This window comes from Papio anubis, chromosome 11 (assembly GCF_008728515.1).
Source record: "Papio anubis isolate 15944 chromosome 11, Panubis1.0, whole genome shotgun sequence".
Taxonomy (NCBI): domain Eukaryota; kingdom Metazoa; phylum Chordata; class Mammalia; order Primates; family Cercopithecidae; genus Papio; species Papio anubis.
Window position 1 is genome coordinate 76,142,430 of NC_044986.1, and position 23,251 is coordinate 76,165,680.

The 23,251-nt window shown below is 45.2% G+C and overlaps 1 pseudogene; it reads right to left on the reverse strand.

Annotated features, from left to right (window-relative positions):
* Positions 1-405: 405 nt before the first annotated feature.
* On the reverse strand, positions 406-22,339 carry LOC110740466 (annotated as a pseudogene).
* Positions 22,340-23,251: the final 912 nt, after the last annotated feature.

The following is a 23,251-nucleotide window of genomic DNA, read 5'->3' on the forward strand; positions in this document are numbered from 1 at the left end:
CACATGTTTTGATCACTGGTAAATCTTAAGGTACTTTTGTGTTCTCTCGTGAATTTCTCTCTGATCTCTTCTGACCATTTGTTCCATTTCTGTGTTAACTGGGTCTAAACATTGTACAAAGGTTTAAAATGTTACCAGCAGGGCTTTCCCAAAGAGGCTGGTGTGGGTTTCTGAACTCACTCTGTAGAGGGTATTTTTCTAGAGCCACTTCCTGGTTTCTTCCACCTCTGGACAGCTGCCTTCCTTCTGCTCACTCAGCTTTCATTTCTCGTTTCCTAGTTGAAGGCACTACATGATCCTCATGGCCTGTGGGATTCTTCTTCCTTCCCGCATCTGAAGGCCGTGTGGATTCAAAGGCCGTCCCCTGACAACCTTCCATAAATCAGAACCAAGTGATTGTCACAACTGGAGGGAGAATTAACACCTTCCATGGAGGGACAAAGGAAAAGCACACTCTGGCCTGCTGGCAAGTCACCTGTTGTTTCCAGCTCATCTTCACCGCTCTGTATTCCTACTCTTTAGTAAATATGAACTATTAAAAGCTTCTGTGAGATGCGCTATGTGTGCTTCTAGGGTCAGTCTTGTGCCTGGCGTAGCGAAAGCTCATTTTAGTTCAGTGTGGAAAACCAGACCTCACCAACTCATCACAACTGGACAGAGCAGGGGATCGCTCCTCGTCTGACTCCTCCCATAGGGAGACCTGATTCTCCATCAGAAGCTGATGCCAGAACCCAGACAATCAGCCTCAGAGAGACCCGTCCAGGACATGCTGTCCTTAGCCCTGCGGTTCACTGCTGCACATGTCCATGATTCAGGACTGGAACTCTTCTCATGGACTTTAAAGATCCTGGTTGAGAGAAAAGGCCAATCTGAGTGCTGGGTGCATCTACTGAATTGGAAATGATCGAATGGCTCTTTAGTCAGGGTGTCCTGAAAATAGGTGACAACTGCAAACCATCCTCTGGTGCTGAGTGACTTTAACAAGGTTTGGTTCACAGAGAGTGAGGGCAGAAAAAGGAAATGGCTGAAAAGGTAGATTTGCTGTGTTGCCCTCACACTACTTGATTCATGGTCTGATTCTAAAAATCTCACTTGATACTTGATTTCATATGAAGGAGTGTAAACTGCCAAGAACTCTAGGAAACGGGGGCAAAAACACTTCAAAGAGAAAGTTCATGCACCTGTTTCTGAGCACCCAGGGCACCCTTCAGCACATGCTGTCTGGAGAGGCCTGAAGCAAGGATGTGTTGTGAGGTGCAGAGGATGCAATGGGAGCAGGATCCTGTACCCACCCTAAAGGGGCTCACAGTTTAATGCAAATGAGAAGCCAGTGAGGACATCACTACTCCTGCTGTGCACTTGGGAACTGGAAACACAATACCTGAGTCTGGAGGGAAGCTAAGGAAGCATTCTATTCCGGAGCAGACATGAGTGCGTGTGAAGCTTCTGATCTCCCATGAGAACAATGGGGACGTGGAGCAGAATCTAAAACCCATGACTGAAAGCATCAAATTGCTAACATGGCAGTAAAGAGACATGAGGCCAAGATGGAGAAGAAGGAAACCTAGGACGAAGGTCAACCTCACGTTTGGGGCTCATTTCCCTGAGTTTCATCACTGAATTCCAGAAGGGACTAACTGAGATGCAAAGAAGCAGAGCAGCTTTTGCACCATGTGGAGGATTGGATGGAAAACAAGCAGACTGAGGCTCTGTCAGTGAAGGTGATCCCTACTGAAGTCCACTGGTTTTGGATGGGACCCAGAAGAGTCACAAACCAGGAATAGAGGTGGACAGGAAATACCCTGACCTTTGCAGGGACTGAACCTGCACTGATAACCTCAATTGCTGCCGGTATAGAGGGTGTGTAGGTGTGCTAGGACCCCTGACCACCCCCAGAAATAGATGCCCATCTTTTCTGCAGCAAGATAACATGCTAGTAGGCCTCAATTCATTGCTAAATATTTTTTAACCAGTGTCTGACATTCAGCAAAAAAGACTAGTCATGTGGCAGGAAAAATGCAATGTCATATGACCAAAAGCCAAAAGGCTGTGAAAATGAATCCAGAGGTGATGCAAGCATTGAATTTAACAATGCCAGTACCTGGACCTCCTCCTCGCCCTAAAACATTATAATCAAGAATGTAGGAAGGGAAAGGAAATATGCAGATTAATCAAGTAGGAAGGACAAACTCAATTTTGCACCCAATGAATTTGCCACAAATATTGTGGAAAATATTCTCAAGGCCATTGCAGTTGTCTACTTTGGTTGGCACATGGTTCATACAACAGTATTTGTGTCAGTGAACATCTTACTCTTCCTCGGCCTTTCTTTGCCCAGAGATTTCACAATGACTGTTGACCATCTTCATCATCTTTTGGATATCAGCTACCACTTTAGCTTCCATAGATCTCCATGACATAGAGAAACCTTTTAGGCCTATTTTAATTCCTGGAAATGATAAAATCCTTTTATTGTGTGCATACAAGTGGACCTGAGCTCTTGGTTAGCGTGTAGAGAGGAGAAGGGGAGAAACCTGAGGGCCGGAAGCTGTTCTTTCCCTTAACAGGGCAAACTCATTTCCACACTATGGGGACTCTGACAGATAGCATACCTTCCTGGCTACGGCTGTTGGACCTCCAGGCTTTCCCCTGTCAATCCGTGGATCTGTCATTTATATTTCATGACTTTAAGACAGACTTGAGAAAAGACATCCAGGAAACAATAATTGAACACAGATGTGTGAATATACTTCACACAACTGCACTGTACATTTCAACAAGGTTAAGATGACAATTATCATGTAATACATATTTTACCACAGGTTAAATCACAGTTTGAAAAGATCAGTTCTCTTAGTTCTAGAATTTGTAACTTTTCACCCCCTGCTCCTTCCTGATCTTCTGCGGAGCATCTTTTTTCTGTCCCTGCTCTGCTCAGAGTCCACTTTCCCTCCCTGACACCAGCTTCACTGAGGCGGGTTGGAACCTAACGCAAAACATTCTCAGTAATGCCTCAATTCCCACAAAGAATTCCATATAGACGGCGTATGAGTTGAATCTTCTAAGACATGAAATATTTGTTCTCTTCTTGGCTAATATGCAATGCAAATCCTGTTGCAGATGTGCGTCATATACCTCTGAAATTCCTGATGTATTCAATGAAATAACATCTTTAAAGTTCTTTATAGAATGTTTTTTCTGATTTCTTCATATAGGATAGAAAAAAAAGAACATGTACTAGGAGTTCGATAGAAGCAAAGAGTGATCTACAAAGATGAAAGAGCAGCGACCGCGTGCGCCCCACAGCTACTGCTAGATTTTATGGGGAAAGCAGCTGGCCCAGTTTGGAGCTAGGAGACATGTCAAACACATGAAGAAATGAGAAGCAAAGAAACACTGTGAGGCATGAACGTTTCATGGCACCCACGATGTCCCTGCTTGTGAGATAATGAGACAGAGGAGTAGATAACCAGGAGAAAGATGAGAAGGTGCAGAGTGGTTCAAGTCAAACAGCTCAACTGAACTTTTCTTAATGGAATATTTAAAAAGTGGGACATTATAAAACTTCCCCCAGTTCATATCAAAAATTCTCTCTTCAGGACTAAGTTGGGTAGAGACTGTTCAATGTGCCTAGTTATCTTCATAACTCATATATTTTCTGTTTTCTACATATCTTGAAGGGCAGTGCCAAATGATGTGTAATTATCTGGATTGTAAAAATAAAACATACTTCCTCTTGCCTTGAGGATAAAAAAGCATTGTGGTATTAGCACTTTTTTCTTGGATCATTGTACAGAAGATGCTTAAGCCCCTAGACACCCACGCTTTTACTGTCATGAACAGCAAGAGAAAACGTAGAGCTCGATTTACTCAATGGACAAAAATGCTCAAAAGCCAAATTATGGCACAATTTAGCAGCCACATTCTTACCCAGTACAGACTTGATTACGTACTGATCCCTCTGCAGTGGCTGCACTGAACATGGACTTTGAAGGATGCCATATTCAAAATGACCACTCCATTACCTCCTGCCCAGACACACCTTTCATTGATTCTTCTTCAGAGGGTTCCAAGAGATTCTCTGGCTTTCTGCATCATGAGAGGCAGTGCAGTTCTGCTCCTTTCAATTTTCCTGCAGTTTGTCACTTCTTCTCATGATCTCAGAGGAACTTGTCTCAGGCCAACTGTTTGTTCCTTGGGCTCTTTCATTTCCCCTAAAAATCATTTGCAGCCCTGCCTACATCTCCATCTCCCTTTTCTCCGAGAAGAGGGTGCTCTTTAAGCATCAATCATCTGGCCCTTCTTGCCGTCTCATTTTTTGGCTGGCTCCATGTTTATGCCTGTTAATGAGGTTTCATGTTTTCCTTCTCCTGTTAAGCTGTCTGTTGTTAGTACTCTGCTGCAGTGAACCGTTAGAGAGGAGAGTGGAAGCTTTCCTTCCACCCGCACAATAGAACTATAAAGCAGAAAAGTTTAGAAAGAATTTCCTATTTAAGTTCTGAAACTTTATACTCCAGCTTTTGGTAAAGAGCAGAGGGGTTAAAAAAAGTATTTTTGACCAAAAGCTCTGTTTGACATTCTATTAAACAAGCACAAACCTATTTAATTTTTTAATTAAATAGGTTTAATTAAAATTTTTTTTTAAATCTGCCATAATTTAAATGGCAGATTTTTCATAATTCTTATGCTGATAAATCATTTTCCTGATTTTTTGGATAAAACCCAATATTCGTAATGAAGTCCAGAACCACAAATTGTTTTAAATAATTTCTTATTTATGATTACAAGCCCACCTCTAGGGGAAGTTAGTGTACTCACACCGAGGCTAGTTTTCCAGAAGAAAATGGCAAGTGTAGAAATTCCCAGGGACACAACAATAATAATAAGCATCCAAGGAATTCCAAAAAAGTCAGGCCCAGGAAGAAAATGCCCAGGCAGAAAATTGATGGCATGGAATAATAATAGTTGACATCATGAGAAGGCTCAATGACATTTATAATATTTCAGTTACAAAGAATCATCCTTAGAAACCCTCAACCTCCTCCAAGAGTTAACCACACCCCTCAGATACCCCCAGGCGATTCCACTGCTTCAGGAAAGATTGGAAGTTTCCAGTCTCATATTCCTTGCATGGCTGGTAGGTATTTAGGCATGCAAATGTGGAGTGCCTTTTTTCTTGGTCTGAAGCAGGGATGTCCAATCTTTTGGCTTCCCTGGGCTATATTAAAAGAAGGAGGATTGTCTTGTGCCACACATAAAATACATTTAGCAATTGCTGATGAGCTAAAAACAAAAATCACAAAAAAAATCTCAGAATGTTTTAAGAAAGCTTAGTAATTTGTGTTGGGCTGCATTGAAAGCTCATGAATGGATTGAATGCACTCTGTCACCCATGGGTTGGACAAGCTAGGTATAAAGTACCTATCTTTTCTTTAAAGTCATTTACTTATTTTTAAAACTGAAATATAACGTTGAATGTATTTATCATGTATCACATGATAAAAGAATCTCTCTGGATCCCACTTCTCTTTTGAATTACATGAATCTTTGCAATTTAAAGAACATAAGTAAAAAAAAATACAATTAAGAGATGACTTCATTCAGAAATAAGTTGCAAATTTTAGTGCTTAAAAATAACCAAGGTGGAGGGTGGGTACGGTGGCTCATGCCTGTAATCTAAGCACTTGGGGAGGCTGAGGTGGGTGGATCACCTGAGATCAACAGTTTGTGACCAGCCTGGCCAACATGGAGAAAACCCATCTCTATTAAAACATACAAAAATTATCTGGGTATGGTGGCAGGTGCCTGTAATCTCAGCTAATTGGGAAGCTGAGGCAGAAGAATCGCCTGAACCCAGGAAGCACAGGTTGCAGTGAGCCAAGACCATACCACTGCACTCCAGCCTGCGCAACAAGGGGAAACTCCATCTCAAAACAATAAGTAAATAAATAAATAAATATTTTGAAATTTGTGTTACATTATTTGTAATATATCAAAAAATGTGTCCACATTGTATGATGGAAGAATGAGAAAAATATAAGAAAAAAGTCTTAAAGTTATAGATGAAAATACGACATGAAGACATGCTTATATCTACACAAAACTGAGAGTGGACAGCTGCTATAATAATTATACCTAAGTTATATTGCAACAAAAATAATCACAGATGGTTGTTTAGCCCAAGTTTCTAAAAACATTAACTTTTGAAAATCAGTGTTCACTTCGCTGCTGACACAGTGCACGTCATGTCAGATTTTCAAAGCTAAAAAGAATTTGCATAACAAAGTGAGAATTGAATTTAGTTAAAAACACAACACAGGCCGGGCGTGGTGGCTCATGCCTGTAATCCTAGCACTTTGGGAGGCTGAGGCGGGCAGATCACCAGGTCAAGTGATCGAGACCATCCTGGCCAACATGGTGAAATCCCGTCTCTACTAAAAATACAAAAATTAGCTGGGCATGATGGTGTGTGCCTGTATTCCTAGCTACTAGGGAGGCTGAGGCAGGAGAATCACTTGAACCTGGGAGGCGGAAGTTGCAGTGAGCGGAGATCGCACCACTACACTCCAGCCTGGCGGCGACAGAGCAAAACTCCGTCTAAAAAAAGAAAAAAGAAACACCAAATAACCAATCACAAAAGTTCACCTTCATATTTTAGAGCATTGCACCTAAAGCACTCAGTAGCAACCTTGAAGCATGGAAAGCAATATAAAATGTTCTTGGAATGTATGGCTACCACCACAAAAGGCACACATACTATTTCACAAGCACTAGAGAGTCGGGGAGAAAATAAATTCAAAATGTAATTCAGACCAATCCACACACCAAGACTCAGTTTTGTGCAAATAAAACCTCTCTAGAAAGCAGCCTTTGACTTGTGCACTTTATCTCCCAGCCTCACACAGTGGAGGTGAGTACAGCCTGGGCTCCCTGAGGGATGCACTGTCCCCGGAGGAGCCTCCAGACCGAATTGGAGAGCTCTGGCATTAAAGATGGATCAAATGCACAAGAATGATAAAGGCCATCTTGTCATTGACCAGGAATTCATCCCTTTCTTGGGCACTTCTCTTGGTCACACCTGACAAACTATCTACAGAGGTTATCAGTAGTGGGCTCCACCCAGATTAGGGTCCAATGGGGCCACTAAGAGCTTAGGGTTCTGGACACAGTCCATGAGCAAGGGTGAAAGTAGAAAATGTGCAATGAGGAAAATGTATCCAGGCCTTCAGCGTGGAGGCAGCGAAATAAGCAGCCGAACCTGATTCAAGTGAAATGCAGCCAGGTAAATGGGAAAAAAAAATCCAACCAAGATTCTAAACACATTTTCCTTCATAGCCTCAAAAGAAACAAATAGCATTCTTTTATCGGAAGGCATTCATGTGGGTGATTCTACCATGGTTGCCACCATCACTAGGACTTCCATCCCCGCTAAGAATCTGGTGCATGCCAGTCAGAACAAGTATTCTCGCCTCCTCAGAAAGCCTCTCTCCTGAGTGTAGTGGAGAGGTTTTATAATGCTAGGTGAAAAACTTTCAAAGTAGAAACCTGCTATTTCTTTGTATTTGGACAATCATAAGCACTTTAAGACTTTCGGTTTGGGTAAATCAAAGGTCTACACAAGACACATTTTACAAAACAAAGGACAATACAGTCCTCATTCACATCCTGTCTTGTCACTCCTAGTGCGACTCCTGCATTGCAATCATCCCAGCAGGGTGCAGCCTCATTCTCTCTCATCTGGGGGCTTCTTTGGGCTCCTGCCACCTGATTGGACACAGACTCCCGGAGGCAGCTCCCAAGAGCAGAAGACACGATGACTCGTAGTTCCTAAAAGTCGCCAAACCAGATGAGACATAAAACTCAAATTACATTTCACTTTTTGTTTTGTTTTGTTTGAGACAAAGGTCTCACTGTCACCCAGGCTGGAGTGCAGTAGGGCGGTCTTGGCCCACTGCAATCTCCACCTCCTGGGCCCAAGCGATCCTCCCACCTCCGCCTCTCCACTAGCTGGGACTACAGGCAGCCACCAGGTCCTCCGAATTTTTTTTTTTTTAAATTCTGCTAGAGACGGAGTTTCTGATGCCCAGGCTGGTTCCAGACTCCCAGACTCAAGTGATCTGCCCCTCTCGGCCCCCCTCAAAATGTTGGGATTACATGGGTGAGCTGTGTAATTTCACGCCTTGTGACACAGTCCAATGAAAGGAAGATACCCTGCGGGACCAGCGTCTACTCACATGGCTGGATTGGTGGTTGGGAAACCCCAGCAGGAGAAGCCAAAAGAGCAGTCACTCACTCTCAGGGCGCCCTGAGGCGGCCAGGACAGAGGTGGGGCGGCTTAGGGTTGTAAGTGGGAGGGAAAGGGAGAAAGGAGGGGGCGACTGGCTAGGGAGTGGGAGGGGAGAGGAGGGGAGGAAAGGGAAGGAGGAGGAGGAGAAAGGTGTCTGGGAAAGAATCCGGTTCAAACTAAATCCTCAAGCGTTGGTGGGAGGCTCAGCTACAGGTCAGGGGGAAAGTCGATCAGCGGAGCAGCAGGAGGAAGCGGGCAGAAGAGTTGCGTGAGGAGCAGCTGGAGGGAGACCAGGCTCTGGTTTCCGCTTTATATCCCTTCTCCCAGGCTTATATTCCTCTCTCCACCAACTTCTGCCTTGCACGTGTGTGGTGCCTCACAGTGACATTTCAGGTGTGTCGGCGTGTTCTTCCAACGCCTCTCTTCCCCACCTGGAGCCCCCACAACCGCATCATCCCAAGGACAGGTCCTCTCTGGAACCTTTGCAGACCTTCTGATTTCTGGTCTTCCCCAACCCAGCTTCCTGTCCCTGCTTCTGGGCCGCTCCTTCCTTCTTGAGCTCTCAGAGTTCCTCATGGTCAATCCTGGCTGCAAAAGATGATAAATGAATGATGGCAGGAAGGCAGGAAGAACCTCATAGACAAGCAGCGTGGGAGGCTCCACAGCCCCCTCTCAGCAATGCATGTACTAAGCAAGAAAAACCAGTAGGATGTAGAAGGTCCCAATAGTAAGCCATTTCCATCACATCCAGGTAGCCATCCATCCATCATCCTTGTATGTTGGGAATAAGTGTTGGAGATACATTCACTTTAAGCACACACGGTACATTTACAAAATTTAACCCTACTTATTTAGTTGATCAAGCAAATCTCAACCTATTTCAGAGAAATCAAATCACATAGCATATTTCTGATCATACAACCAGGCTAGAAGTCAATGATAAAAAGCTAACCACAAATTCTCACATGCTTGGAAATTCAAAGTGCCCTTATAAATAAGATACGAATATAAGAAATAATCCAAAATGAAACAAGACTGCCTTTGCCCTCAATGATAAGATGATAATATGGCAATAAAATGTCTCCATCTGGCCTGGGAATTCTACTTTGTGGCACAAGGTTGTGTGGTCTTAAATCATCCCTAATCCACCTAGACATTTTAACATCTGAAATGGGGTAATGATGTCACTTATCTATGCCATCTTACTGCCTGTGAGCGTGGACTTTAAATTTTGAACCCTAATGAGGGGAAGAAAACCAAGCTGACTCTCATGATTGACCTCCCGGGGATGTCAATCAGCTTCATCAGCTTCTGTCATCAGCTTCTCTCCTGGGGGATTTGGCCATAATACCCAGAGGGCTTGGCAGCACCAGGAGTGATGGGTGGGGAGTGTCAAGCAGGTGGGCAGGACCCAGGGGCCTGGTGACCAGGAGAGACACCCCAACTGGCCATCAGCTTTCCTGGCCTTGTCCTCAAATGTCCCAAAGGCCTTCTTCTGCCTGATCACACAGAGTGCGACCAAACTCACTCAGGCCTCTGGCAGCCTAAAACCACTGCTCTAAATCCCTTCACCATTTATGATGACATGAAGTTATTGTAAACAGGATATATTCTAACACTGTTGTAAATGGAAAGCCAATGCCTTTACCATAAATAAAAAGAAACCCTAAGAAACAAGCAAAACAAAACAAAAACAGGGACAACAAAACAATGGAGTTAAATTCTATTTGTGTGCTGTCATCTGCATAAAGAGCCCCGGATTTGAGTTGTCTCGGTTGTAAAAGGAAAGACCAAGTAAGGGAAGTTGAAGTCAGATTAGCCCAAAAGTGAAGGGGAGACTCGTAATGCCCATGAAGTGTTGCGGGGTCACCTTGATTATAGCCCAAGCAGAGAGAGGGAAGGGAAGGGAAGGAGAAGCGAACGGTTTGGGCCCTCCGACAAGAAGTCACTCATGTAGCCCAGGAAACACCTCCTCAAAGCCAGAGTCAACCTCCCTTGTAGGTGGGCCCGTTTTGGTCCCTTGGAGGCTTGACCAGGAGCCCTTGGCAGGACGAGGCACCTTGGTTGTGAGACCAGCTTTGCTGGTGACCAGCTGAGCAACCCTGGGCTGGATTCCTTCTGTACAACTGGAGAGCTAATGCCTGTGTGCAAAGACTGTCAGAAGACAGCAGGAAGTGGTTGAGCAGCTGTGTACCTGAGCATTGTAACCTCCCAGGGGCATCTTTCTTCCCAGAACTGGCACCCTGGCAGGTCCTTGGCCACTAAAGGCAGTGATGATGATAACCACAGCCCCTCTTGTCACCACTGTGCTAAGCACAGCACTTCGCAGGTGTCATCTCCTGAGATCCTGAAGTACCATCACTGTCCCCTTGCACAGATGGGGATCTAGGTTCAGAGTGGTTGGGGGGGGAGGGGAATCCAGGCAGAGAAACAGATCTGGGGGAACTTGATTCTTGGAGGGAACATTAAGAGAAGGGGAAGCTGGGGCTGGAGACTCCCCAGGAAAATGGGGCCACAGAGATGCTTTGCCCAGGACCCAGCGTTGCCCTGGTCAGCCCTGCTCAGATGAGACCCAACCAGGTGGCTGTGTTCCCAGCCCAGTGCCTCCACCTGTGAGTGAGCATCAGTCATTGCGGTGATGATGGTGATATAGAATGTTCCTCATAGCATTATTGTGAGGCAAAGAGCACCAGCCCACTCAGGCACAGGGCATGGTCCTGGGGGTGCATCTGTCTTTCTCTCTTGACCTCTAGATCTACTAAGCACCATGCAACACCCCCACTCTAAGCATACCCAGACAGGGTCCCCGGCCCAACCTTGTGCCCCTGTTCCCAGAGTCACCCAACCCTGGCCTCTCTCTGGCATCTCAGGGCCCAGGCACAGCCCTTCTGTAGGCCCTGGAAGGGGCACATACCCAGCCCTGGGTTTGAAACCTGGAAAATACCTTCTTCCAAGAGAGCTCAGAAGGGCCAGGTCATGCCTGGGTCTGTTCTCTCCACTGGCCCCAGGAGTGCCCTCCGGAGTGCCACCTCTGGTTGTACTGTGGGCTGGGGTCTGGGAGTGTGTGCATGTTTGGGTGTGTGTAACCTGCATGTAAGCTGCCTGTGCGCCTGAGTGCTTGTGTCTGGTGGATTATGGGTCTCCTTGCAAAGTAGCTGTCTCTGGATGGCTCTGTGTTTTTCTCTATCTTTTGTGGGCATTTGGGTGTCCTTTCTTCCTGAATGAGTGTGTGTTGGCTGTGCAAATCTATGTTTATCTTTCTGATTGTGTAATGTGTGTGTCTCTGGCATGTGTGCCCCCGTGGGAGTGCCGGTGTATGTCTGACTTCTGTATCTTTGTATATGTGTTGAGGTGTGTGCATGTGAATTTGTTTCTCCTTTGGGTGTCCCTGATTGTGTATTTGTGTGTTTATGTTTCTTGTAGTGTCTGTGTTCTATGTCTGATTCTCTGCCTGTAGGTCTGTGCCAGTGTGTGTGGTGGTTCATGTGTGCTGCACACACGTGGGTGTCCATTGTGTGTAGAGTCAGCCCTGTGGGGCTGTGTCTCATGGTCCTGTGTGTGTATCTGTGTCCTCCTGGTGTCAGTGTGTGTGTGTGCCTGTCCATAGGCCATACTCCTGAGTGCCCAGGTGAAGCTGGGGCGGTTCTGTGCCTCTGTGTCTCTGTTCTTATAGTATCTGTTTATTTCCCTGTGAGTTCCTGGGTTTGTGCACCTCGGAAGTTGGCAGTCACAGAGAGGCCTCTGCAATGCTGACCTCCAGAGTGCGGGATGGGGAAGTGGTTGCATGTGCTTCTCTCATCCCCAGGCTGGCCTTCTCGCCTCCCTGCTTTTCTGAGCGCCTCTGGTGGCCCCCGGTGGTCCCCTTAGGTCCCAAGGAAGGATGGCATGAAGAGTCAGGTCAAGAAAAGGATCAGACCAGGGGTGTATATAGCGACTCTGGCAGAGAGGGTTACATGTTGAAAGAAGAAGATTGTTCGTGGTGGGCGTGTGATTCTGGGCTGGAGGAACCTGGGCCTTGGGAGTGGGTGAATGAGTGGGGTCCCTCAGGGAAGGGCCTTCAGGACAGAGCCCTGGCCACTGAGAAGTTCTGATGTGTAGGTGCCTGCAGTGGGATGTACTCCTGTGGGCAGGGTCTAGGCCCGGCAGGGCTTAGAAGAGGTGCCCAGAGGCTGGGGCCCTCACTCACACATGCCAGGTTTAGGTTGGGGCACATGTGCACATGGGCATTATTGGGGGACACGGGACCATTGGGTGGGGGAGGCAGAGGTGGTCTGGCAGGCAAGTATAGTCCCCAAGCCAAGGCTGACCACCCTGGACATCTGGCTGCCCCGGCCTTCTGGGACCTCGCTCCAGGGCACAGGCAGGTGCCTGGAGCCACATGGGGCGCGACCTCCTGACCCCGTGTGTCCCGCCATTGAATGGTGCTTAGGGCTACCCTGGGAGAAGCTGGTGCCAGGAGGGAGAGTCTGGTCCCAAGATATTTCAGGTTGTGGATTAGGGAGAATTACAGGGGGAGGGCATTTAACACAGGTTCATTCCCAGAATAAATGCTCCACACAGGGTATTGTCGAAATTAGTATTTTATTACCTGCAACTCCAATCTGAGTACTCACCTGGGAAATTCTAAAGACACAGAGAGGACTTGGAGGAAGCAGAATAACTGAATACAATTTAAAAGAACAAAAACAGGCCGGATGCGGTGGCTCACTCCTGAAATCCCAGCATTTTGGAAGGCTGAGGCGGGGATCACCTGAGGCCAGGAGTTCAAGACCAGCCAGGCCAACATGGTGAAACTCTATTTCTACTAAAAATACAACAATTAGCTGGGCTTGGTGATGGACACCTGTAGTCCCAGCTACCAAGAGGGGCTGATGAGAAGGGCTTGAAACCGGAGGCGAGGCTGCAGTGAGCCAAGATTGTGCCACTGCACCTAGGCTAGTACTATCGAAACTTGTCTCAAAACAAAAAAGAAAGAAAAGAAAAAGAAAAGAAAACATTGAAAATGTGGCACCTTGATACTTTTCCAAATCAACCTCTCAATGTCCTATCATCAACTCGCCTCAGTGGGGAGACTGAAGGCTACAGGATTTGCCCAAGGTGCACAGTGGGTTCCAAGTTCACTGCTGATTACATCTGACCAAGCTCCTTTTCCTCGGGTTCACTTTGTTTTAATCTTTCCAGTGACGCTTTCAGTTACCCGGACAACCTACCTGGTTAAGTATAAGGGAAACTACAGTGATTTAGTCCTGTTGTCATATCCTACCAATTCCCCACCCTCCTCCTCTGCCCCTCTACAGTCTCCCACACAGGCTGACACCATATGGTGGCCTTAATGGAAGCCACTGAGTGTGTCAGGTTCTCCCCTTGGCCCCCTGAAGGTGGATGTAGCCATGTGCTGTGACTCAGGAGCTGTGAGTGGAAGTGAAGTGTGTCACCTCAAGACAGAAGAATTGGGAACCATTGACACTGGCCACCCTCTCCTCCATCTCTTAGAGCAGTTGACAAGTTCCACATGGAGGTTGCTCCTTTATCCTGTTGGTGGATGAGGGAATGTGAAGCACAAGGCCCGGCAGAGCCATCTTGGACGTGCAGCATGAGCAGGATAAGAACCTTCAGTGTTGTAAATTTCCATTGTCTCGGGCTGTTTGTTACTTACAGTGATATCTAGCCCATCGTAGCAGGCATGCACCATCTATTTCATGCTCCGTAAAGCAGACTAGCCTATCCTCCAAACATGACTGGTTGTCAGACACATGTAAGTTTCAGTTTCAGCTCTTCCTCTTATTGACTGCAACCTCGGGCATTTGACTTTGAGTCTCTGAGCCTCAGTTTTGTTTTTGTAAAATGGTTTGCTATGCTATCTCAGGTTGAGGAGAGAATTTAATGAAGTAAAAATGCATGTAAAGCATTGAGCCCAGGGCCTGGCACACACAGTGAGTACTCAATCAATTGTGTTAGCCATGTAGCTTCATAATGTGTATTCACTGTCAGTACTCAGACAATGTAGCAAAGTATTACAAAGAAGGAAGTGCTAACTTTTTGGTGTATGTATCTCTTTGCACTTTATTTTCAAACAGACAGGATAATGCCATGTATACTTTTTCATAGTATTTTTTTCTCTTAATATGTGTTGAGATGTATGTTAAATATAAAAGAACTAAGTCATTATTTTAAATTGCAGGATTATATTCAATTTTATGAAAAGTTTATTTATTTCTCTATTGTTTGAGTTTTTGTAGGTTGCACAAGGCATTGAATTAAAATAATCATATCAGAATGTATTGCATTTATAAAGATAAATACCATTCTATTAATTTTTGTTTGTTATATGTATGTATATATATTTTGAGTTGCAAAACAAAACATATTTCTTCCTATGAATCATGTTAGAAAAAGTTTGGAAGCTGCTGACTTGGATTTCTTTTTTAATTTTTACAGGATTATAAATAACCTTTTAAAAAATATCCTTGGGCACTTGACTGATTTTTGTCTTTAGGTTAATATGCCAGCAATGATTCCTTTTGGGTTTCTGACACAAGATAGCGATTTCCGTCCAAATAAATCAACTGTGCCATCCCATCCCTAAACCAAATTCCTTCTTCTGCAGAAGAAAAAGCCAGTACTGTGACTGCCTAAGCTTCCTCCTGCATGGCCACCCTATGAGACATGGGGCAGGAGCACTGGGAGCTGTTCAGGGGCACCAGACCCCTTCCATCTGCCCTCACTCGCCTTCCTTGGGGACTTGCATGAGACTGTCACTGACTTTACATGCTGCTGCAGCACCTTGGTCAGCTGGTCCTTGTCACGGGACAGAAACTGTGGGGTCAGGACAATAAACACCTTCACCACCTGCAGAACGAGGGCAGAGACTTACGGTGAGTGTCAACCTACTTCACAGCTTAAAGAGTCAATATTGGTCCAGTGCAGTGGCTCACACCTGTAATCCCAGCACTTTGGGAGGCTGAAGCAGGCAGATCACTGGAAGTCAGAAGTTCGAGACCAGCTTGGCTAACATGGTAAAACCCCATCTCTACCAAAAATACAAAAATTGACTGGGTGTGGTGGTTCACACCTGTAGTCCCAGCTACTTGGGAGACTGAGGAGGGAGAATTGCTTGAGCCCAGGAGGCAGAGGTTGCATGAGCTGAGATCGTACCATTGCACTCCATCCTGGGCTACAAGAGTGAAATTCTGTCTCAAAAAAATAAAATAAAATAAAATAAAATAAAATAAAATAAAGTAAAATAACAAGAAAATATAGAGAATTTCACCAAATACCTGGACTTTATTTTTTAAGGATTAAAAAGATATATAGAATTGAGAAAAATAACGGAAATTAAAAACCCAATAGATGGATTTAACAGCAAATTAGACAAAACAGAAGAGAGGATTAGAGAAGTGGAAGTTAGGTTAGTAGAAAACACTGAAATTGAAGGTTAGAGAGAGAGAAAAAGATGGGAAACCCAGGAAAGTTAACAAGAGACATGGAACATATCAGACAGGTCTAACTTGTGAGGAATTAGAGTGCCAGAACCAGGAAAGGAAGTGGAACAGTACCTCTATTTAAAGAGAAAATGGGGTTGGGTGCAGTGGCCCACCCCTGTAATCCCAGCACTTTGGGAGGCTGAGGTGGGCAGATCACTTAAGGTCAGGAGTTTGAGACCAGACTGGACCAGACTGAGACCAGTCTGTATCTCCGCCATAACAGGAGGTAGAATGCACCTCTACTAAAAATACAAAAATTATCCAGGCATGGTGGTGGGCGCCTGTAGTCCCAGCTACTCTGGAGGCTGAGGCAAGAGAATCGCTTGAACCTGGGAGGTGAAGGTTGCAGTGAGCCAAGATCGCACCACTGCACTCCAGTCTGGACGACAGAATGAGACTCTGTCTCAAAAAACATAAATAAATAGGCTGGCACGGTGGCTCATGCCTGTTATCCCAATACTTTGGGAGGCCGAGGCGGGTAGATCATGAGGTCAGGAGATGGAGACCATCCTGGATAACACAGTGAAACCCCGTCTGTAGTAAAAATACAAAAAATTAGCCAGGCGTGGTTGCGAGTGCCTATAGTCCCAGCTACTCAGGAGGCTGAGGCAGGAGAATGGCGTGAACCTGGAAGGTGGAGCTTGCAGTGAGCCGAGATCACGCCACTGCACTCCAACCTGGGTGACAGAGCAAGACTCCGTCTTTAAAAAATAAATAAATAAATAAATAAATATAAAAGTAAATTTTAAAAGAGAGAAAATGGTCCCCCACAAATCTCAAAACAAATAAAAGACATTAATTCACAGACAGGAATCTCTACAAATCCTAAGCAGGCAAATAGAAAAAAAAATACTGATTAAATTGCTAAAAAAAAAAAAAAAAAAGATAAAAGGAAACATTCAAAAGCAGCCAGAGAAAAAAAAGACATATTACTTTCAAAGAAACAACAATAAGTGGGAGAAGGACTTTTCATCAGAAGCTACAGAAGCCAGAACCCCATGGAATGACATTTTTCATATCGAAATGAAAAAAATCTGACGACATAGAATTCTACCTACTGAAATATACTTCAAAAATAAAAGTGTAGGGTTCTAGAAAATGGCAGCAATGGCGATGGTGTCGCTTTTAAATCTCCCCTCATCATCACATACCATCGGAGCAACTAGGTAACAAAACCAAAAACTCATGGGCAATAACACAACTACATGATAAAATCCTAGCAGAGACAAAACAGGACTTCCAGCAAGACCTGTGAGGAAATGATGGGCTCTTCAATAAGTAGTACAGGAAAAACTGTTATCCTTATGGGGGAAAAGGGAAATCAGAGCTCTCCTCATACCATAGAAAAAATTCGATTTTGAATATCAATCACGAGAATTTTTTTTTTTTTTTGAGACAGAGTCTCCCTCTGTCACCCAGGCTGGGGTGCAGTGGTGCGATCTCAGCTCACTGCAACCTCTGCCTCCTGCATTCAAGTGATTCTCCTGCCTACGCCTCTCAAGTAGCTGGGTTTACAGGCGCACACTGCCACACCTGGCCAATTTTTGTATTTTTAGTGGAGACGATGTTTCACCATGTTGGCCAGGCTGGTCTTGAACTCCTGACCTCAAGTGATCCACCCCTCTCAGCCTCCCAAAGTGCTGGGATTACATGCATGAGCCACTGTGCCTGGCCTTCCAAGAATGATTTTTTTAAGCTCAGAAAGTGAAATAAATACAGAAAAATGCTGATGAATATAACTATTGTGTTTGTTTGCTAGTGCTACACAACCAATCCTCAAATTTAGCAACTTAAAGCCATCTGTTAGCTTGTGGATCTGTAGGCCAGAGGCCCAGGCGTGGTGTGGCTGGGCTTTCCGCTTGGGGTCTTGCCAGCTTCAATCAAGGTGCCGGCAGGGTTGTGTTCTCACCTGGAGCCCTGAGTCCTCTTTCATGCTCACATGCTCATGGCAGGTTCATCTCCCTAAAGTTGTAGGATGGAGGTCTCTGGGTCCTTGTCTGGGTCCTTGTCGGCTATCAGGCAGGACCTGCTCTTAGTTCATGGAGGGCATCTGCACGTAGCCTCCTCCATCTTCAAAGTCAGCCTTGGCCAGGCACAGTGACTCACTCACAGTCTGTAATCCCAGCACTTTGGGAGGCCAAGGCACACGGATCACTTGAGATCAGGAGTTCGAGACCAGCCTAGCCAACATGGTGAAACCCTGTCTCTACAAAAAAAAATACAAAAATTAGCTGGGAGTGGTGGTACACGCCTATAGTCCCAGCTACTCAGGAGGCTGAGGCATGAGAATCACTTGAACCTGGGAGGCAGAGGTTGCAGTGAGTGGAGATTGCACCAGTGCACTCCAGCGTGGGCCACAGAGTGAGATCCTGTCTCAAAAACAAACAAACAAACAAACAAACACACAACAACAACAAAAACTGCCAACCAGATTTGCTTGCCAAGTTTTCCTGCAATTTGAAACCCTCTGAAGTTTTCTGTCTCTGGTCCCTAGGCCCCAGATTGAAGGAATCATGTGATGAGTTTGGGCCCACCTAGATAATCTCCCTCTTGATTAACTCGTATGCAACCAATTAGTAATCCTAGTTACACCTGCAAAATTTCTTTTGCCATATATGCAGCATGATCACAGAAATGACATCCTGCTATATTCACAGGTTCTGTCCACTCTTCAGGGGGGCATCTTAAAAGGGAGAGGTCATAAGAATTCTGCCTACCACAGTTACATTACAATTAAAAACTTCTATAAGAAAAGCACTATAAGAAAGTAAAAGGGCAAGCTACAGAATGGGATGTAAGATTTACAAAACACATAATTGATGAGGGAGTTGCTTCTACAATACACATTTAATTTACTTATTTAGAGAGGATGTCTGCCTCTGTCACCCATGCTGGACTGCAGTAATGCAATCATAGCTCATTGCGATTTTCACCTCCTAGGCTCAGGTGATCCTCCAACCTCAGCCTCCCAAAGTAGCTGGGACTACAGGCTCATGACACCATGCTCAGCTAATTTTTATATTTTTTGTAGAGACGTGGGTCCCACTATGTTGCCCAGGCTAGTCTCGGACTCTTGGGTTCAAATAATCCTCTTGCCTCAGCCTTGCAAAGTGCTGGGATTTCAGGTATGAGCCACTGCATCTGGCAAAGAATATATATTTTAAATCTTACATATTAATAAGAAAAAAGACAACAATAGAAAAAGAGACAAATGAAATAAACATATTTTCACAGAAAAAAACTTAAAATATCAATAAATGTATGAAGATGTGTATTTTTTCTTTATTGTATTTATTTATATTTTTGAGATGGAATCTTGCTCTGTGGCCCAGGCTGGAGAGTGCAGTGGCATGATCTCGACTCTCTGCAACCTCTGCTTCCTGGGTTCAAACAACTCTCTTGCCTCAGCCTCCCAAGTAGCCGAGATTACAGGTGTGCGCTACCACACCCAGCTAATTTTTGTATTTTTAGTAGAGCAGGGTTTCACTATATTGGAAGGCTGGTCTCGAACTCCTGACCTCAGGTGATCCAGCCATCTTGGCCTCCCAAAGTGTTGGGATTACGGGCATGAGCCACCACACCCGGCCATGTGTATTTTTAATTGTGGAAAAATTGGGTGTCCAGTGCTTGGTCTTCCCTGCTCTGGGAAGCTCAGGTGACTCTGCCTCAGCCTGTGTTACTCTGTGACCTGCAGGTACTGGGGGATCCACAGGGAAGACACTGGGACATCCTAGAAGCTGGGAAATCAAAAGAAGAGTGAAGAATGCAACCACACATGGATGGATGGTCTTTTCCATAACACAGTGCCTGCCTCTCAGGCTCCAATTCCAAAGAGAATCATTTACAAGTTAATTTCTGTCTCCCGGGTTGATCACTGTCCCTAACCATCACTTGCTGCCCCTCAAAGAAATTGTCTACATTCCCTATTTCCTCCTTACCCTATGAAAAAGGGTATGTCAGCTTCTGTAGCCCATTGGGAGGTTGGGAAATCACTGACTCTCCCCTGCCCCAGACATTAATACATCTGTATGCCTTTTCATCTATTAAAAATAAGTGAAAACTCAGTAAGACACATTTTACCCCAAGGTATTAGCAAACCTTTAAAAATCTGACAATTTCAAGCCTTTCCAGTGAATCATAGTGTTACTGGTGGTGAATCCATAGGGGGCTGCAGCAACCTCAATTCTCGCCTCCTCAGCAGAAATAATTTGACCAAGGGCATAATAAGGCAGAATGAGAGACCGAGGCAAGTTTTAGAGCGGAAGTGAAAGATTTTTAAAAACCTAGGCCAGGCTCGGTGGCATATACCTATAATCCTAGCACTTTGGGAGGCTGAGGAGAGCAGATCACATGAGGTCAGGAGTTTGAGACCAGTCTGGCCAACATGGTGAAACCCCGTCTCAACTAAAAATAAAAAATAAAAATAAAAATAAATTTTAAAAAAATAGCTGGGTGTGGTGACGGGTGCCTGTAATACCAGTTACTCTTGAGACTGAGGCAGGAGAATCACTTGAACACGGGAGGCAGAGTTTTCAGTGAGCTGAGATCGTGCCGCTGCACTCCAGCATGGGTGACAGAGCAAGACTTTCTCTCAAAACAACAACAGCAACAAACTTCAGAGCGGGAACAAGAAGAAGTACACTTGGAAGAGGGCCGGGGGCGACTTGAGAGATCAGGTGCACTGTTTGACCTTTGACTTGGGGTTTTATCTGTTTATCTGTATCTGTTGACACAGTTCCAGGGTTTTACATCCCTTCTCCCCTGATTCTTCCCTCGGGGTGGGCTGTCCACATGTGCAGTGGTCTGCTAGCAGTTGGGCGGTGAGCATGCAGTGTGTTTACTGGAGTTGTGCGCATGCTCACTTGAGGCATTCTTCCCCTACCAGGTGAATGTCCCCAGAAGTTAAACTCCACCGTTTTGCCTCTTAGTGTGCATGCTTGAGCCCACTCTCCCAACTCCTGAGATCTTACTGGGAAGCTGCTGATCACCAGTTTCAAGTTTTTTCTATTAGGAGACTGCCTTTCCCTGGTGCAGGCTGTGACCCATTATTAGAGACAGTTTAACAATCACCTGATGGTTGGTGACATTACTGGTGGGAGGGTGGGGGTTGAGCCCTCTCCTGTCCTGCTCATGCCTAACTAGACAATAGGAACTCACATACTTTTGACATGAGTTTAAATTAGTGCAACATCTTTGGATAACAAATTGTGATGATCTATAAAGTTGGAAATGTACACCCTCTACAATCCAAGAGTTTCATCCCTGGGTATGTAATTGACAGAAATGCATGTATGGCTGGTTATAGTGGCTCATGGCTGTAATCTCAGAACTTTAGGAGTCTGAGGCGGGAGGATTGCTTGATCCCAGGAGTTCGAAACCAGCCTGGGCAACATGGCAAAATCTCACCTCTACAAAAAGATACAAAAATTAGTCAGACATAGTGGTGTGTGCCTGTAGTCTCAGCTGCTCAAGAGGCTGAGCGGGGAGGAGCAATTGAACCTAGAAGTCCTAGCCTGCAAGGAGCTGTGACTGTGCCACTGCACCCCTGCCTGGGTGACACAGTAAGATCCTGTCTCAAAAACAAAAACAAAAACAAGAAAAAGAAGAAGAAATGCATGCACATAGATGTCCAAGCCAGAAAAACAAACAAACCTGGAGACAATGGGAAATAATTTAAATGTCCATCAACAGTAGAATGTTGTAAATAAAATATACAATAATGTGTAGGTAAATTATAGAATATTTTGAAAGTAATTACATGGTTCTATTTCCTAAATTTGGTAGATCCTATAACACAGGTGTTTGTTTCTCTTTCCAACTCCTCTATCCCTTCCCTTGACCAGAAGTCAGAGGTGGACAAGCGCTTAAAAATCAGGAACTCACCCCTCGGCTTCACAAACAAGGGGATGAGGTAAGGAGACACGTGTCAAGGCTTCCCTTGACACCCTCCTCTTTGTTTGCATAGGATGCCCTCCTCTTTTCCTTCTCAGTACCCATCTGTCAACATCCTCTTCATCTTCTAAGGCCCTTCCTCTGGATCCTTAGAGATCACCCTGGTCCATCTATCTGTTGAGAAAACTGAAGTTCAGAGAGGTTGAAGGATGAGCTTAAGGCATGCAGTCACTGAGAGGCAGCCTTGGCTCTCTGGAATCTGTGCTCTGTTTATCAGCAACATCCAGGGCTAATTTATGTCTGTAGCCATAGCACACTTGAAGACAGTTACTTATAAACAGGAGGTGCTCAGTAAATGCCACCCCCTCCCTCTGGGTCTTTACTGAGTTTAAACAAGAGCTTTATAAAACTATGGCTACTTCGATGCTGCTAGCATAGAAAATGACTGGCAGATGGCAGCATTTAGCTTTCCCAGCTCTCAACTTTGCAATTGCCAGTTTAAGGCGAGAAAAGTTGGTTTTTCTTTTCCATTCTCCAAACTCTGCTTGTTGTCAGTGCCTGCCAAATGCCCGCTGCTCCCATTGGAAGCCTCATCCTACCACCCACCTTGCTGAAAAAGCATCTTGAGCATCTGCAGAAGCTCGGGTTTAAGACCCGGTGGCAGGAGCGGGTACATGGACACCCAATGGGAATATGAACACTTTTTTTTTTTTTTTTGAGATGGAGTCTCAATCTGTCACCTAGGCTGGAGTAGAGTGGCGCAGTCTCAGCTCACTGCAACCTCTGCCTCGTGAGTTCAAGAGATTCTTCTGCCTCAGCTCCCTGCGTAGCTGAGATTACAAGCGCCAGCCACCATGCCTGGCTAATTTTTTGTATTTTTAGTAGAGATGAGGTTTCACCATGTTGGCCAGGCTGGTCTCGAGCTCCCGACCTCAGGTGATCCGCCCACCTTGGCCTCCCAGAGTGCTGGGATTACAGGCGTGAGCGACCGTGCCCGGCCGAACATGAAAGCTTTTCCTCTCCATAGAGCCCAGTGAAATGCTGATTCCCACCACAGCCCTGGGATACCATGGGCTGCAAATGCGTCTTAGGGCTCTGCTTTTTAGCTGGGGAAACACCTTGCCTGGGGAAACAGGCAAGGTGATGAGCTCAAATTCACAACAAGTTCAGATTTTCTGACTTGCAACCCGTGCACTTTCCTGTGTTAGTTTTCTAAGGTGAAATCTACCCTGAAGGCATGTTCCAACTATATGTGTGGAAAGGAGGTCAGAAAGTTTTTTAAAAACCAAACTGCTACATGGTAAGTAATAAAGGAACAGCAGAGAAAAGAGTGTTGGGGCTCAGAGGAGCAGACTATACCATTTTCAGGGCTGGGGTGGGTGAGAAATTACGGAGTCAGAAAAGAACTGTTGAAAACAGGGGAGCTCTCACCCTTAAAAACAGTCAAGATATGCACAAGAAAAGGAGCAATTCTAGATCAGGATGGCAAATGTATGGCTTGGGGCTGCTACTCTCTTTCACCTTCCCCTGTCGCCCGGCCCCCATGCCCATGACAGACATCAGTAATCAATCATGGGATTCTTTTCCC